The 14,665-nt window shown below is 43.4% G+C and overlaps 1 long non-coding RNA gene across 2 annotated transcripts in view; it reads right to left on the bottom strand.

The window, feature by feature from the left end:
- Nucleotides 1-14,665, bottom strand: part of LOC135578415 (uncharacterized) — a 47,296-nt gene that overhangs the window by 22,539 nt on the left and 10,092 nt on the right. Inside the window, exon 1 of one of the 2 annotated variants that reach the window (XR_010469960.1) lies at nt 2,719-3,056. The exons of the other annotated variant lie outside the window; for it this stretch is intronic. This is a non-coding gene — a long non-coding RNA (uncharacterized LOC135578415). Of the gene's footprint in view, nt 1-2,718; nt 3,057-14,665 lie in introns of those variants that run through there. 2 annotated transcript variants of the gene reach the window in all.

Raw genomic sequence — 14,665 nt, forward strand, 5'->3', positions numbered from 1 at the left:
ATGTAGCCCAGGACATCACTGACCTTCTTCGCCACAAGGACATGTTGCTGGCTCGTGTTGAACTTGGTGTCCACCAGGACCACCAGGTCATTTTCTGCAGAGCTGCCTTCCAGCTGGGTGGCCCCCAGCCTATACTAGTGCCTGGATTGATGTCTCCCCAGGTGAGAGGCTTGCTCAATTTTATGAGGTTCCTGTCAGCACATTTCTCCAGCCTGTTGAGGTCACTCTGGATGGCAGCACAACCCTCTGGCATGTCAGCCACTCCTCCCACTCTCATGTCATCAGCAAAATTGCTGAGGGTACATTCTGTTTCATTGTCCAGATGATTAACAAAGATGTTTAACAGGACTGCATCCAGTATTGACTCCTGGGGTATACTACCACTTATTGACCTCTAACTAGACTTCATGCCACTGATCACCACTTTCTGGGCACAGGCATTCAGCCAGTTTTCAGTCCAACTCGTCTGCTTATTCAGCCCATACCTCAACAGTGTCAAAGGCTCTACTGAAGTCTTGGTAGAAAGCACCCACTGCTCTCCTCTCACCAGGTCAGTCATTTCATTGTAGAATGGTCAACCATGACTTCCCCTTGGTAAAGCCATGCTGACTGCTTCTGATGATTTTCTTCTCCTAAATGTACTTGGAAATTATTTCCAGGATTAGCTGCTCCATCACCTGCCAGGGACTGAGGGGAGGCAGAACAGCCTGTAGGTTCCTGGGATCTCCTTCTTGCCCTTCTTAAAGATAATAATGATTATCGAGGGTACCCTTGCAATGACATCTGACAGCTCCCTCAGCACTCACGGGTGCTTCTCATCTGTGCACATTGACATATGTACATCCAATTTGTTCAAGTATTCTCTGACCTGATCCTCTTCCATTAAGGGTACATCGTCATTGCTCCAGGCTTTCCCCCTCATCTCTGGGACCTGGCATTCTTGAAGGCTGGTCTTGCTAGGAAAAACTGAGGCAAATAAGGTATTCAGTACTTCAGCCTTTTGCATGTCCTGTGTAACCAGGTCACCCATCTCATTCAGCAAAGGGCCCACATTTTCCCAAGACTCCCTTTGGTCACTGTGGACCTATAGAAGACCTTGTTGCTATCTTTAGCATCCCTGGCCACATTCAATTCCATTTGGGATTGGGCCTTTCTGACTTCATCTCCGGATGCTCAGACACTTACTCTGTGTTCCTCCCAGGTTACCCGTCCTTGCTTCTACCCTCTGTGTGCTTCCTTTGTAATGCAGCAAAGAGACAGTGCAACAAAGGATGTTTGTTTCACCCTGTGGAATAGTCACTGTCAAAAATGAAGATGAATGAACTCAAGCCATTACTGAGACTGAGAAAGTATAAAATCCATTGGGAATTATTATAAGCAGAGCATCCACACTACTTCTCCACACTTCTAGAGAAGGCTAAAAGAGAACATCAGATGGCCCAGCCCAACCTCCTGTAGGTCAGCATTATACCTGGATTGAAACCAATGTATATACATATACACACATCAAACACATGTATATTCACATCAAACTGTATAACTAAAACCAAACTATATAATATAAATATCAGGTATTATATAGCATGTATAATAAAGGCTTCTCTTTAAAGGCTAGTGGACCTTTTGCTTTGATGAGTTAACATATTTCAGAGGGTGTGTATCTGATTCATGATTAAAGCTTGTACATTTCTAGCACCAGAAGAAATTAAACCCATTTGCTGATCCTGTAGGTAGTCTGGTGTTAGAAAGAACAGTTGTTTCTTTTTACATGGTAAACTCAGTAATCATAGGTGGAGGGGAATTAACCCACATCAAAAAAACAGAACCAGTTTCCCTAGATGAAATTTTGTAATGTGAAAGAGGTACTTTAAAGAAACTAATGAAGCCTAAATATTGCATCATAATTTGTTCTATTAATGTTGGTATCATCACTTTAAAATTCAGTTTACTAGAGATATTCTATTTTTCAGACAATCAAAGTAAAAACAGACAGGTTTCTGCTAGGGTGTAATTTCAGCTGCATCATTTTCTTGCCTAAACCCCAGGCTGCAGCATATAATGCAACTTCTGTGTTTGAAACTGCCCAACACTTTCAAGAAGACTAATATATCCACTTTGCTTTTCACGAAATTCAGAACATTGAAGATCAAATACACTCACTAAATGATGTTAAATGTCGGTGACATACCAGCAGAAAGGAATTTTTCCACATGAATATGGTATGAACGGAATGTGTTCAGAATAATGTCATTGCCCACAACAACAAGCCCTTTTCTCAAGAGTACATCTCTTCTAACAAATGCTGAAAGCATGCAATACAAGGGGCTTCTCTCCCATTTCCATGCTTTTCTGTGCAATCTGTACAGGTACAACCTTTGGGGCATTTGGGTTTTATTGTAGGGCTCTAACATCACAACCCTTTCCTAAAAGCATGTACTAAGTGGTAGGTTTTGGTTTAGAGGGTATACAGCTCCCAGCAGAACTTGGAGGGAGATCCTAAGGGGATGCAATATATGTAAATATGCCGTTACCACCTAATAATGAATCTGGGACCCTGGTCTTGCCCTCTTTCCACCTCCAGCCCATGCAGCCTACATCCAGGAGACCTTATCCCGCATCACACTGACCCAAATCCCAACCCTCCACCAGCCTTGTATTCCATGTCCCCCAGGGCCCCTCTGGTGCACTTCACCCTCCTCCTGCACATTGTCTCCTTACCACAGCAACGGTGTGTCTTGTACATCCAGCGCTGGATAGATGCAATTTTTGTAACTCTTTAGAAGTGCAGACCACATTTGAATCCAGCTTGTCCTTTTGGCTGACCCTGGTATCCAGGCACAGCTACCTACAGCTTCTCAAATGTATGAGAAAGGCCATTGTCTGCCATCCCCTTCTCATCAAATCCTGACAATAACTCGTGACTAAGGTCTTCTGAAGGGTTGCACCAACGTGCTGCCTACACTTGCTCTGTGCCAATGCAGGCCACCTTCACTGTCTGTGTGGATAAATAGTCAAGAAAGCTCCCTCTTGAATACTACAAGTTAATATACACTCAGTAACATGTCTAAGCTAGAAAGAAGTCTGTTACAGATGACAAATTTGCTGAACATAGTGAGTACATGCTTGCATTAATGGTTAATAACATGCCAAGGTTTTCAAGTGCAGCTGGTGATTTTGCATGTTACTGTTCTTTTTTGCTGTGTGTGACATGCTGATGCTTTGGAAGCCTGCTTTGAAGAAGAGAGGCACAACCTTTTTTAAAAATCAGGATGATACCAAAATGAGTGGTTCCCAACTGCTTTTTTCAAAAACTGATGCCTGGCTTTCATAATCCTCGCAGATATCTTGGGCACCTACGAAAAAAGCTGGAACTGCCTCTTCATAGCCAGGATGTATCTTAGCATCATTTGGCTCTGCCAATACTCCTGTTTGGAGCAGCAGAAACAGGTCAATGAAATGTGTGCATTGAGCACTGGAGCAGCAGTGTGATTTCTAAAGCCATCAGTAGGAGAAACCTGCAGTCTACTACAAACGCATGAATAAAATCAAAAGCCTGACATTGCTCACCCCCCATGGGAATCGCACCTATTTACACAGACATTTTGGTCATCTCCCTTACAAAGGTAGTCGTCTGACGAGGGACAACAAAACAAGCAGCCAATTTTCAAAGAGGATAGTTGCAAGTGAAACTTGTTAGCCAGGGTGATGATTTCTCATCCACTCAGAGTATTTCTGACAAGAGGAAAAAGCCCATCTTCCCCAGACTGCTGCCTCCTTAGTAATCTGCCCTGGCAGTTACAACCTGTCTCTCAAACACTCCAATGTTTTGAATCCAAGCAAAAGCTTTGGCAGCTGTAAACCAAGCACAGGCTCATTTTAAATGATGAGAGGAAACAGGCTGACAGTGAGCTGATTAGAAAGCTCTTAGAGCCCTCTTGGCTGAGCAGGGAGAGAAGGACAACTTTCTTCATGTGCTGCCAGAGAGGGGACACGGGGGCACCCGGAGCCCGGGTTGCTGCCCTCGGCCAGATCCTCAGGATGTGGGAAAGGACCATTTCAGGGAGGCTGAGCTGCCCTCTCCTGCCTGCCCCTTCCTGACAGCCTCTGCTCTGCAGATAACGAGGGAGGAAATAATGAAACACTATGGTAAAGACAAGATGAATTTGAAGAGACAACTGCAAGCTGTTTCCTGGCCCCAGCCTTATCTGGAGTCCCAGAAAATAACCCTTTGTCTGTGGTCAATAAATAACCCATTATGACTGGGGTGAGATATTTGGTTTAATTTTTGTCGCTGAGTGCTGGGTAGCAGGATGTGCTTTCTGTGGAGAGCAGAGACAACTATATTTTTACCCATGCTTTGGAGCAGAAAGGAAAGGTTCTGCAGAATCCTTTTGACAGGAACGTGTGGGTTAAATCAATGTTATTTAAGCACATCATAGAAAACGAAGATGCAGAGCTAGGATGGGAAGAAAGGGTTAAAAGGATGGACTCAAAAAGCCACCTAGAGGTTATTGAATGGACAAAGCAGCAAGCATTAAAAATAATTCAGACAAAAAATTAAAATAAATACAGACGGAAATTACTTCATTGCAGCCCACGCTGCGTTATCAGTATGAAAGCTCTGGGAGCTGCTTTACTTTCCAAAATGGCAGCTGATAACTGCTCTGAACAAAAGGTCACCAGGACAGAGAGGGGACAGGAGGGAGGTTCAGGGAGGGGACAAACAGAAGATGCGCCAGAGCAGCAAGAGCTTAAGGCCACAGGCAACCCTGTGGCCACACGTGCCGATCAGCAGCAGCAAGAACAGGCAGTCCCTTCAGTACTCTCTGCAACGAGCCCCTAACATCCATCTGAGCAGAAGAAGAGGTATCCCAGCTCAGACATCTCTGACCTGTTGCCCAGCAGTGCCTCTGCTTGTCACGCTTCAAACTTGAGTGCCCAAGCTGCACATTTCACATTTCACATCCACCACTTATTGCTCTGCAGTGACAACCCAGCTGCAGCCCCAGGGCAGCAGTTCCCTGTAGCGGCACCTCACAAGGCTACATTTGCACAAACAGGTCAGCAGAGCAGCTTGGTTTCTACTGAAAATTTCTCACTGTTTGGGTTGGGACTGCATTTTCATTATGATTTTTATCCATCTATATGAGTACAGTGAAACCTGTGTGAAAATCCATCACATTACGTCCCTACCTGTCTTGAAGGACCACCCCTAGGGTATCCTCAGATTTACTAGCTGCAGCTCTACACTACCTCTGCAAGAAAAAAACCTCTATGAAGCAATGAACTTTTTGCTGGTCCCCTGAGCAGTCAAGAAGGCAATTTACACTACAGTTCATTCCTGCTACCTTCATAAACAAAAAAAAAAAAAAAGAAAAGAAAAATTTTTAGACCCCTGCTCGCTCCCAACGACAAAATCAGTGAGGCAAAATGCAGTTCAGCTGTATGGTGGTACCTATAAAACCAACAATCTTATACATAAGTTCAGTTTGGCGTTGGGAATTTTTTTTCCTTTATGGTAAAATAACTGGGAGTAATAGTCATAAAATCCTTAATTGAGTTTCCTGGGGTTTGAAAGACATCTGGGAGGATTACAGGAGAAATGCCATGTGTGGTGGCTGTGCTAGAAGCAGTCCCAACTTATGGCCTCATGTGTGACCGCTGCGCTTCGCCCAAAGCTGATGCTGAAATAGTCCCTGAAGTTACACAACACCAACATCATGGCTCAGCAACCAAAATCCACGCCAGGACAGGCAGTGGTTTGCTTTACATTTCCCTCCCTGTGATTAAGCCCACCTTAGCACTTCCCAACCCTTTTTCTTTTTCTCATTGTCCCAGTTAAATTCTGCACTAGATGGAGACGGATGTTTCACACCAGCTCTGAAGCAGAGGAGAGCAGGTAAGGAAGGAGAGGGCTGGGTGCAGCCCCACAGGGATGCCAGCCTTCAAGCCCCACTGTCACCTCTGCAGGACACTGCTGGTGGCTTGGTCACACTCAGCAGTGAAGGTGGCAGCAGTACCCTGCTACCAGAGTGGTGGTCTGTCCTTTGCAGGGGAAAAAGAACCACCAGTCCCTTTTGCAAAGTGTAATAGAGAGGGTGAGCAAGGAAGACACAGTTGTGCCTTGTATCAGTGTTGTGCTTTCTTATCCCTTCTCCTAGTTTGGCTCTTTCCATATCACAGCCCTATGATACTACTGGAGGAACCTTATCACAGTTTTGTTGAAAAACAGCCCTACATTAATCAGGGATCCTAGAAAAAGTCAAAGGAGGGGAGAAGGATTCATCAGGGCAGGCAGACACATTTTTGCGGAGGCAGCTGACCAGTTCTCTGCAAAGCATCCAGACCTTTCTCGGTATTCCCAATCAGCCCAGTCAGCCTCCAGCTGACTTCCCATAAAAATGCTGATGGGTATTTGATCTCAGGGTGCACATCCTTATGAGAAGGGGAGGGGTAAAATCGCAGAGGTCAGGTGAACACTTGACAGTGTTCCTGCAGCTCCTCAGACCCTGGCCAGGCTTTGAGGTCGTGTGCCAGAGATCACAGATTTGGTTTGATCAGTCGTGAGCTGAAGAGGCAGAGCAGAGCTGCTCAGGCCAAATCAGATGCTTAACTCATCTTTTGTGATGGGTGGGGACGTTCAGTGAAAGTTAGGATGATAAGAACAACAACAACAGACTAACGAGAAATTGCATGTTGAAATCATCAGTCTCCCTGTTACACATCATCTGAGTTTGGATATCAGTTAATGGCTCAGCCAGTTTCCCAAATCAGCCTCATCAAATTCCCCAGAAGTGGCAAAAAATTTAGAAGTTAAGTGTTTCACTGGAAGACACTATATCCCTAGCTTTCTAGCCAAGACACATAACACAGCTTTTGCATTTTACAATCTATTATTTTTGCTGATGCTAGAGCAGAGCTCCAGCCCTGGAGGGGATAAAACTCGCCTAAATGATAACAGCTTAAATGGCACTAAAAATAAACAAATGTTCAGATAGATATTCTTTACTTAAGTCTCTGACAGAAACTCCTCTGTGAGAAAATAATTTCAGGCTGTGACAGAGGAGTAGGATCTTTACTTATTCCTGCCTTCCCATTGACTCAATGCATATGGAGCATTCATGGAATCGCTTTTCCCTTGAGAAATCCAGCTTATCCTAAAACGCTATGGAACTAAACGGGTTAATTCCTCTCCTGCTTACCTCTGCCAGGACACCACTCATGTTAACAGCTCTCTGCAGACATATTTAAGCAAAAGTAAAACAAACTGTCCACGAACTATCAAACCATCCTAACTATATGAATGAGAAAGAGCTTTTCTGTACATTGGGTCTTGCTATTACCTAAAGTACTGGAGTTGTTCTGGAAAAAGAAATCCACCATCGAGAATCTAAGCTGAAGCCTGAATAAATAATTTGAGGCTTATATAAAGGCAGGGCATGTAAACCGAAAAATGTATAGCTGAAGAAATGGTGTTTTGGTTCACCCCTATCAGCCCGCCTCTCTGGGAGGGACGTATGCCAAAATGCTGGCCCTAGGTACTTCAGAATGAAAGGAAAATTCTGCAAATGGAAACCTGTAGGCAGCAGATAGTGCATAGTAGACTTTATTATCTAGGAGCCAAAAGAATGAAATGTATAAATAGAAGCAATAACCTGGTGATGGGCAACACCCCAAAAGTTCAGTCCAGAGAAAATATCCCATGGTATTTGAGAAAGCTTCCCTGGAGCTGGGGTGGTACTGTCTCCCAAGCAAACATTTCTAGTGAGCATAGGCCTTCCTGGGCCAGGCTCTGCAGGACCTCTGTAAAGGAGACCTTGCCTGGGTGTCTCAACACGTCTCCTTCCATGGCGAGTGCAGTCCAGGGCTGGTGCTCAGTTCTCCACAGAGCACAGCTCATGTGGAGATGATTCGCTAGGTGATTATGTGATAGCTCAGATGAATATAGAAGAAAAAAGCTACTGAGTCTTAGAAAACAGATTCATTTGCAGAAAGGACAAGTAACTATTAACCCCTGTGCCTGAAAGAAGAAAGAAAGTGGTAAACAGGAGTGACTGGGGGCTGTGATGGAGGGGGTGCAACAAGAAATTGCTAAAGATTTTATTCCCACGTGCCTCTGCTCTACATGTCCCTATGTCACGAGGCATGGAAATCCTAAGACCATCTGCATGACAGGAGGAAGAAGAGGCAGACAGAAAAGCTGCCATATTTACTAGGAGGTGTATTTCAAGACCAGTTTATCAAATATGCTTTGCATATGCATTTAGCCACAGACAAAAGGAAGTAATTCATCCACCAGTTTCTTGGTGAAAATTACTTCCAGATTTATTCCATGCCCATGTACCAAGCACGTTCCTGATCTGAACCCCACAGTCACACCCATATGCACACAGATGGGCACACGCACGCCTACACAGAGTCGTCCCATCTGTGGCACTTAATAACTTCTGAAAATGGTCCGTTATGTTTTATCTGGGCCTAACACTAAATCCAGAGGTGAAAAGACAATAAAAATAGCCATAATATTGGGACTCCTGGAATAAGGGCATCTGTCTTTGGAGAAGACACCGCCTGCTCTGATGGTGAGCACTGGTGCAAGGAGATGCATACCTGAGCCATGGCTCTCTACGGACGGCTGGAGACTTCACTTGACATCATATTTTATCTTCCTTATTGCACTGGTATATTATATATGCATGACTGTATGTACAGTGTTCTACATCCTCCACCAGGACTATATATGGCCAACAGAAAGAAGAAAGTTCACCAAAAATTAGAAGGCACAAGATAGTTTTTCAGGAGTACCATCAACAAAAACATTATTCAGCATGGGAAAGTGGTTTTGGTGTTTGGCTGTGGTGACACATTGGAGCTGGAGAGACCTGGGACTTCTAGGTAGGCTACAAAGAAATCCGGTCAGCAATGAATGAGTCTTCAGTTTATCATAGGCAACGAGAGAAATTATTCAGATTTGGAAGGCCCTTATGCAGAATAAGCAAAGTAACAAGAAGAACATGATAAAGAACAGAGAGGCAAAAGCTTGTACAGAAGGAAATGGGCAAGTTTTATTTTTGGCTGTATGTTCCATTGTAGAAAGCAAACACTACATAATAGTGATCAAAAAACCACATCTCAGAGATACTGTTAGCTCAGGACGTTCACAGCATATATAAGCTCAAAAAGACAAACATATACTTTGTGTAATCACAGTCCTAGTAAAGACTGCAGAGACCATTACCACACCAAAAGGATAACCCAGCCAACCACAGTCTCGTAGGTTATAAAAAACTGCATTCAAGGAAGTAAATTAGGCTCCACAGAGCTCTTGAAATGACAGGAAAGAAAAAGCATTTCTGAACTCAAGGCCCAAATCCTGCCCCACCAGTCACACAACGCTGTGTGAGCTGTGCATAATTATCTGAAGACAGAAACATAAAGAGCAAGAAAATAATGCTGCTTAAAGCCAGTAATTGTTTCCTATGGTTTCACAGAGCTGTGCTGAATAAAATGCGTTTGTTATATTATGACAGTGGGTTACAGAAACCATAGGAAGGGAGGAAAATGCAGGAAGATTATAAGTTGCAGGGAGACATAGTTGCAGTAAAGATGAATGTAAAAAGCAAAACTGAATAGAGATCTAGAATTTCTAAATTACCCTTGGCCCAAATGTCTGGCTTACCACTGAAATGGTATAATTATAAAGCTGGCATAAAACAGAACATGGATCTAGTTACTCATTTCTTACTAGCAATAGCAGCAAAACAGTTTCTGCCAGTAGCGGGTCTCTTGACAAAAACCTTGTGTCTTCTACATGATGTGACCTATAGGGAAAACTGGTTTTAATCAGGCAAATCTATAAATGGTATGCAGTTGTGGTCGCTCCTCTCAGATGTCAAAAGGAACAGAGGAGAAAGTGGGGGAAAGGGAGGGGGGATCTTCACTGTAATTTCTGGTTTAACACTTCGCTTTCTCTGAAATGCACAGTGGAATTTGGAGATTTAGGAGATTGTCATGCAGGGCAGTGATGGCAGCAGTGTCACCTCACAAGACAGGTAAAAACAAAAACAAAACAAACAAACAAACAAAAATAACGGCAACAACAAAAAACCTCCTCCTAGTAGAATTATTTTATTCCCTGTGCTCCACTTAAGTTTTGACTGCAAATACAGGGGATTTTTTATGGCTGCAGTCCTGAACTCAGCCACTCTAATCTCTGTTTTCCAGCACACACTTAAGGCTAAACGCCTGAGCTACACCACTGAAGTCAATGGCACAGCTCCTATGCCAAGATGTTAAGCATCTGTTCAAGGATCTCACTAGGTCTGTCCAAAGAACTGGGACAGAAAATAATCCTAGTTATCCTTCTTTATAGTAGGATTCTGTGAAACAGCAACCAATGGAATGGTGTCAACGAATTAACATTTAAGTGTCTTACACAATATCAGAGTCTATACACTGTTTAAGGTTGTATGGAGATTTTTGTCTAGCCTTTTTACCACTGAAATATTGTCAGCAACAAAACTGGAATTTTTTGCCATGTTTCTGCTTTCTACTGAGATGCCTGAAAATATCTGAACCCCTGAAAACCTAATAACTTGCCTTCACAGAAAAGTGTGCAGATTGTGGTTAACAAAAGCTTCTAATCTTCCCATGAAAAGACAAAATTTTGTGCAGAGCCAAATCCTAGTCTTTCAACTATTGAGCTACTCACATTTCCTGGGGTAACACACGGCATCAGACTAGTTTTAGAAAAGCACAACCCTTTTCATATCAACCAACCCCATTTTAACCACAGTTTTGCAAACCTATGATCTATGCTTGGTATTTAAAACTTTCTTTATTTATGTGTATGTATGCATATTGTGTGTACATATTTCCCCATTATTCTGCCTTGGATATACTGAGGGCCCTCGACATGACCAAGAGCTGCCAGGGTACTTAAGCATTTATGACCTGTGATTCAGACTGGGTCTGAAGGTCATTAAAGGCTGGGTGAGGAAGCGGTTCACCTGACAGCCAGTTTACCGTGATTGATTGTTGTGTTGTAAAATATTATGAAACCTCCCCGTTAACTCTTTTTCTCCACACAGTGCCTACAAGCAGTCGTGAAAGCTGTGAGAAGCAGCTGTGTCAGAGCATGGGCACAGGTAGTTTGTCCCTCCAGCTTTTCCAAATAGTTTTCTGAGTAATGTCAAAACACTGCTGCAATGTTGAAAAAAGGTCACCAAGGCTGACAGATAATGGTTTTCAAAAGCAAACAAAACCCAGGAGCTGAAGAAATACTTTTGCTCTTTAAAAAAAAAAGTCCACACGCACCTCCACAGCCATGCAATAAAAGAGGTCGCTGAACTGTGCTGCCCTAGATGCTGATATCTTGCCAGGCTCATGGACAAAGGTGATCCATGACTACCTCCTCCCTCCTGCAGTGACCAAACCAGAGGACATTGCAGAGGTCCAGCAATGACCACCCCATGCTGGCTTCATGCCCCGTCCCGCTCTGGACAGAGTTATAATTTTGTTAGGACAGATGAATCAATTTCTTCTCAAGATTATTGGCAGAGCCTTGCCCCAGTGATGCCCATGTGCTACCTGCAGCCTGGGACTGTCTATTTACACTGCACAAAGCCCACAGTCTACTCCCTACCATCCTTTCTTCCAAAAACCCCTGAGCCTGTAACAGACATGCATCCATAAAACATCAGCAACAAAAACATAGGTATCTCCCAGTGCTTGACACAGGTGAGAGGAATTTTCTTCCATGCCTCATCATACGGCTAGACCAGCCTGTCCAGCAATAAGACCTGACACACATGACCTGTTGCACATGCATATTCTCTCCGTAAGACCAGAAGTGCACTGCAATGTGATCAAGGGTGTCTGGGTTTTGGTGACACAATAAATACAGCTGTTGGCATGACTAAGAAAAGGAGGAAGAAATAAAAAAAGGCTCTGGCACAAGTCTCAAGTGTTTCCAAAACAGAAAGCCCTTCTTGGCTACCCCAAAATAGAGAAGCAGGCAACTCTGCAATAACTCCTGAGCTGGAACACAAACACCAGATCAAGGGCCTTTTCCCTCATAGAGTATTGATCCCTTAATTCTTACTACAATTCTCTGTCACCAAATCCTGCCACACACTTACTGAGCAGCGGTCGATCCTCGACTGGTCCCACTGCAAGTTCCTGTCTACCATCAGGCATAGCACTGGAGGAATGAGCTGGATTACCCAAAGAACAAGATAATTTGTGAATAAAAGCAGCAGAATCTAATCTTTAATACAGATCCCCCAGATGGCATCTGCTCCCTCTCATGAGCTCAATTCTCAGTCTGCAGTCAGTCTAAAAAAGGTGCTTTTTCACTCTCTCATTTGTTTGCCCAGAGACGTCATTCATGTCATCACAAAGACCAGGCTGGGAGTCTTCAAAGGAAAAGGTTTGTTTAAGAAAAAAGACATCTTTCTGTCTGATTCTTTCAGATTAAGTGATTGACATTTTTGGTTTCTGCTTAAAATGGAACTTCAAATCAGGGAAAAAATATAGAGAGAAAAATACAACCAATTTGTTTCTTAAAAGTCCTTCTTTTTTATTTATTGAACAAAAGTAAATTTTTGCTTTTACCCAAATCTAGCATGGAGTTGTTCTGTGTACCAGTAAAACCAATCGGATGGAAAAATACTTTCTGCCAGAGCTGGAAAGTAAATCCAGTTCACCAAGAAAAGTTTGTTTCCACAGGCTTTGAGTCTTTTATAAGTTACATTCAACCTTCCCTCTCCAATTATTATAGACATAAATTACAAGGTGAGTTAAAATATGTAGTCCTTTTTTTAGAGCAAAATGCTGGGGTTAGTTCTCTTGGTTGCTGCTGAAGAATAAATCGTATCATTATAGCCTTCTTCTGGGTCTTGTTATTCTGACTTTTTGACTCTCACGAGCTGCAGTCCATACAATGCACAACTGTATTTGTTCACAAGGAATGCTTTGGTTCTTTTCGACTTTTTCCTTTCCACTTCCTAATGGTTTAGATCTAGAAGCAGAGCTTTTGAAAAATTACCTAACACATACTATGTTTAATGAGTACATTTAAACATACTTCAGCTACAAATCTTATCAGCTGATTACTTAACCTTTGTGGATAGGCTAAATATTTTCTTCGACGCTTAAATAAATATGATACATGGTTCCCGTGGAAAGCCTAATGAGAAGGAAGTTGTTTTTAAATTTAAGTCAAGACTTTTCCTTTAATTTATTTTATCAGTGTTTTTTTCCAAGTGATCAAAGCAAGCAGTTTGTATGGCAGTTCTAAATTGCTAAAAGAAAAATTAAGTACTAAAATATTAATTCTTCTTTATTTGGGGAATGGGAGTTGCATGTCATCTGGAAGGACAGTCAAGAATTTGGCATACACTATGAAGCACATGGTATGAGGTGAGAAGTCAAGATCTTGCTGTCTTTCGAGGTGGATTTAAATAACAAAAATCAAGACGTGTGCATGTCTTTCAGATTTCAATAACAATCAAAAATGTATATAAAGTCCCTAGAGATTGTCCTGGCGCCCCTGAATGCATTACAAACTCTGAATCAAACCTCACTCGGGAGCATCAGCCTCCACACGTCACCCTGAGTGCCTGGGAGGGGGCACCGGGACTGACGGGCCATTCACGTCAGAGGCACATGCTTACCTGCGGTCACTCAGGAGACAGGGGTTGCAGCACCATCAGACACTCCAGCTGCAGCACGGGGCCACAGCATCCCTCCAGGTCCCCTGCCCCGGCCTGGAGCAGGGCCCTGCTGCTCCACAGACACAGGAGATGCACGTGCTGCAAGGTGACTTAGAGCACCTCCTGCCCCACATGTGAGACTCAGGTGTGTTAAACACAGTGACAGGCACATCCACATAGTGCACCATAACACTCACAGCAGCAGGAGAGGGGGTGCCCAGGGATAGCCAGAGCAGTTGTCTCTTTTGGGGCACACATCCCTCGGTGGGGGTTCCCAGCCCTGTACCCCCATGCAGCAGCATGAACTATCACAACCACCCAAGTCACCAGTTTTCTTTTCTTCTTGAAACCAAAACATGGAGCACAAACAGAAATATAACCCAGAAAGTGTTCAGGAGAAAACTTGGGCTTTATTCTAGGACAGAATGAAGGAGAACGTGAAAACGCACTGACGTCATGAAAGAAAGAAGTTGAATAGGTCAAGAAGCAGAGATGTGAGCTTAAGGAAATGACAAGGCACATAAGGAAAGATAAGGGAGACTGTATAAATAAATAAGCGCACAGAAAAGACGATGAGAGCGCTGTGAACAAAGCCTTACTCTTGAGCTCAGGTTCACAGTCTCTTTTCAGTCTGAAAGTCCCTAGAAGGTTTCAGAGAAGTGGACCCATTTAGAAATTTCACACAGGGACATCGCTGTATAACACCCACAAACTTGTTTTCCTTCGTTGCCTTTTGCAGATCAAGCAGAAGAGGCCTGCAGGCATCCCTGCGCCCCCCTGTGTGCCCAGACCCTCAGCTGGAAGAAATCCTACTTTCATAATTAAAACTTAAAAGAAGCAAAACAGCAAAAAGGAAAATAAATAGTACAAGCAAGGCTGGCTTTGCATGCCTTTTGTACCCTGATCTGTTTGGAGGAGAGAAAATAGAGGGGTAACTGAAGTAGTGTTAG

Source organism: Columba livia, chromosome 2 (assembly GCF_036013475.1).
Source record: "Columba livia isolate bColLiv1 breed racing homer chromosome 2, bColLiv1.pat.W.v2, whole genome shotgun sequence".
Lineage (NCBI taxonomy): Eukaryota > Metazoa > Chordata > Aves > Columbiformes > Columbidae > Columba > Columba livia.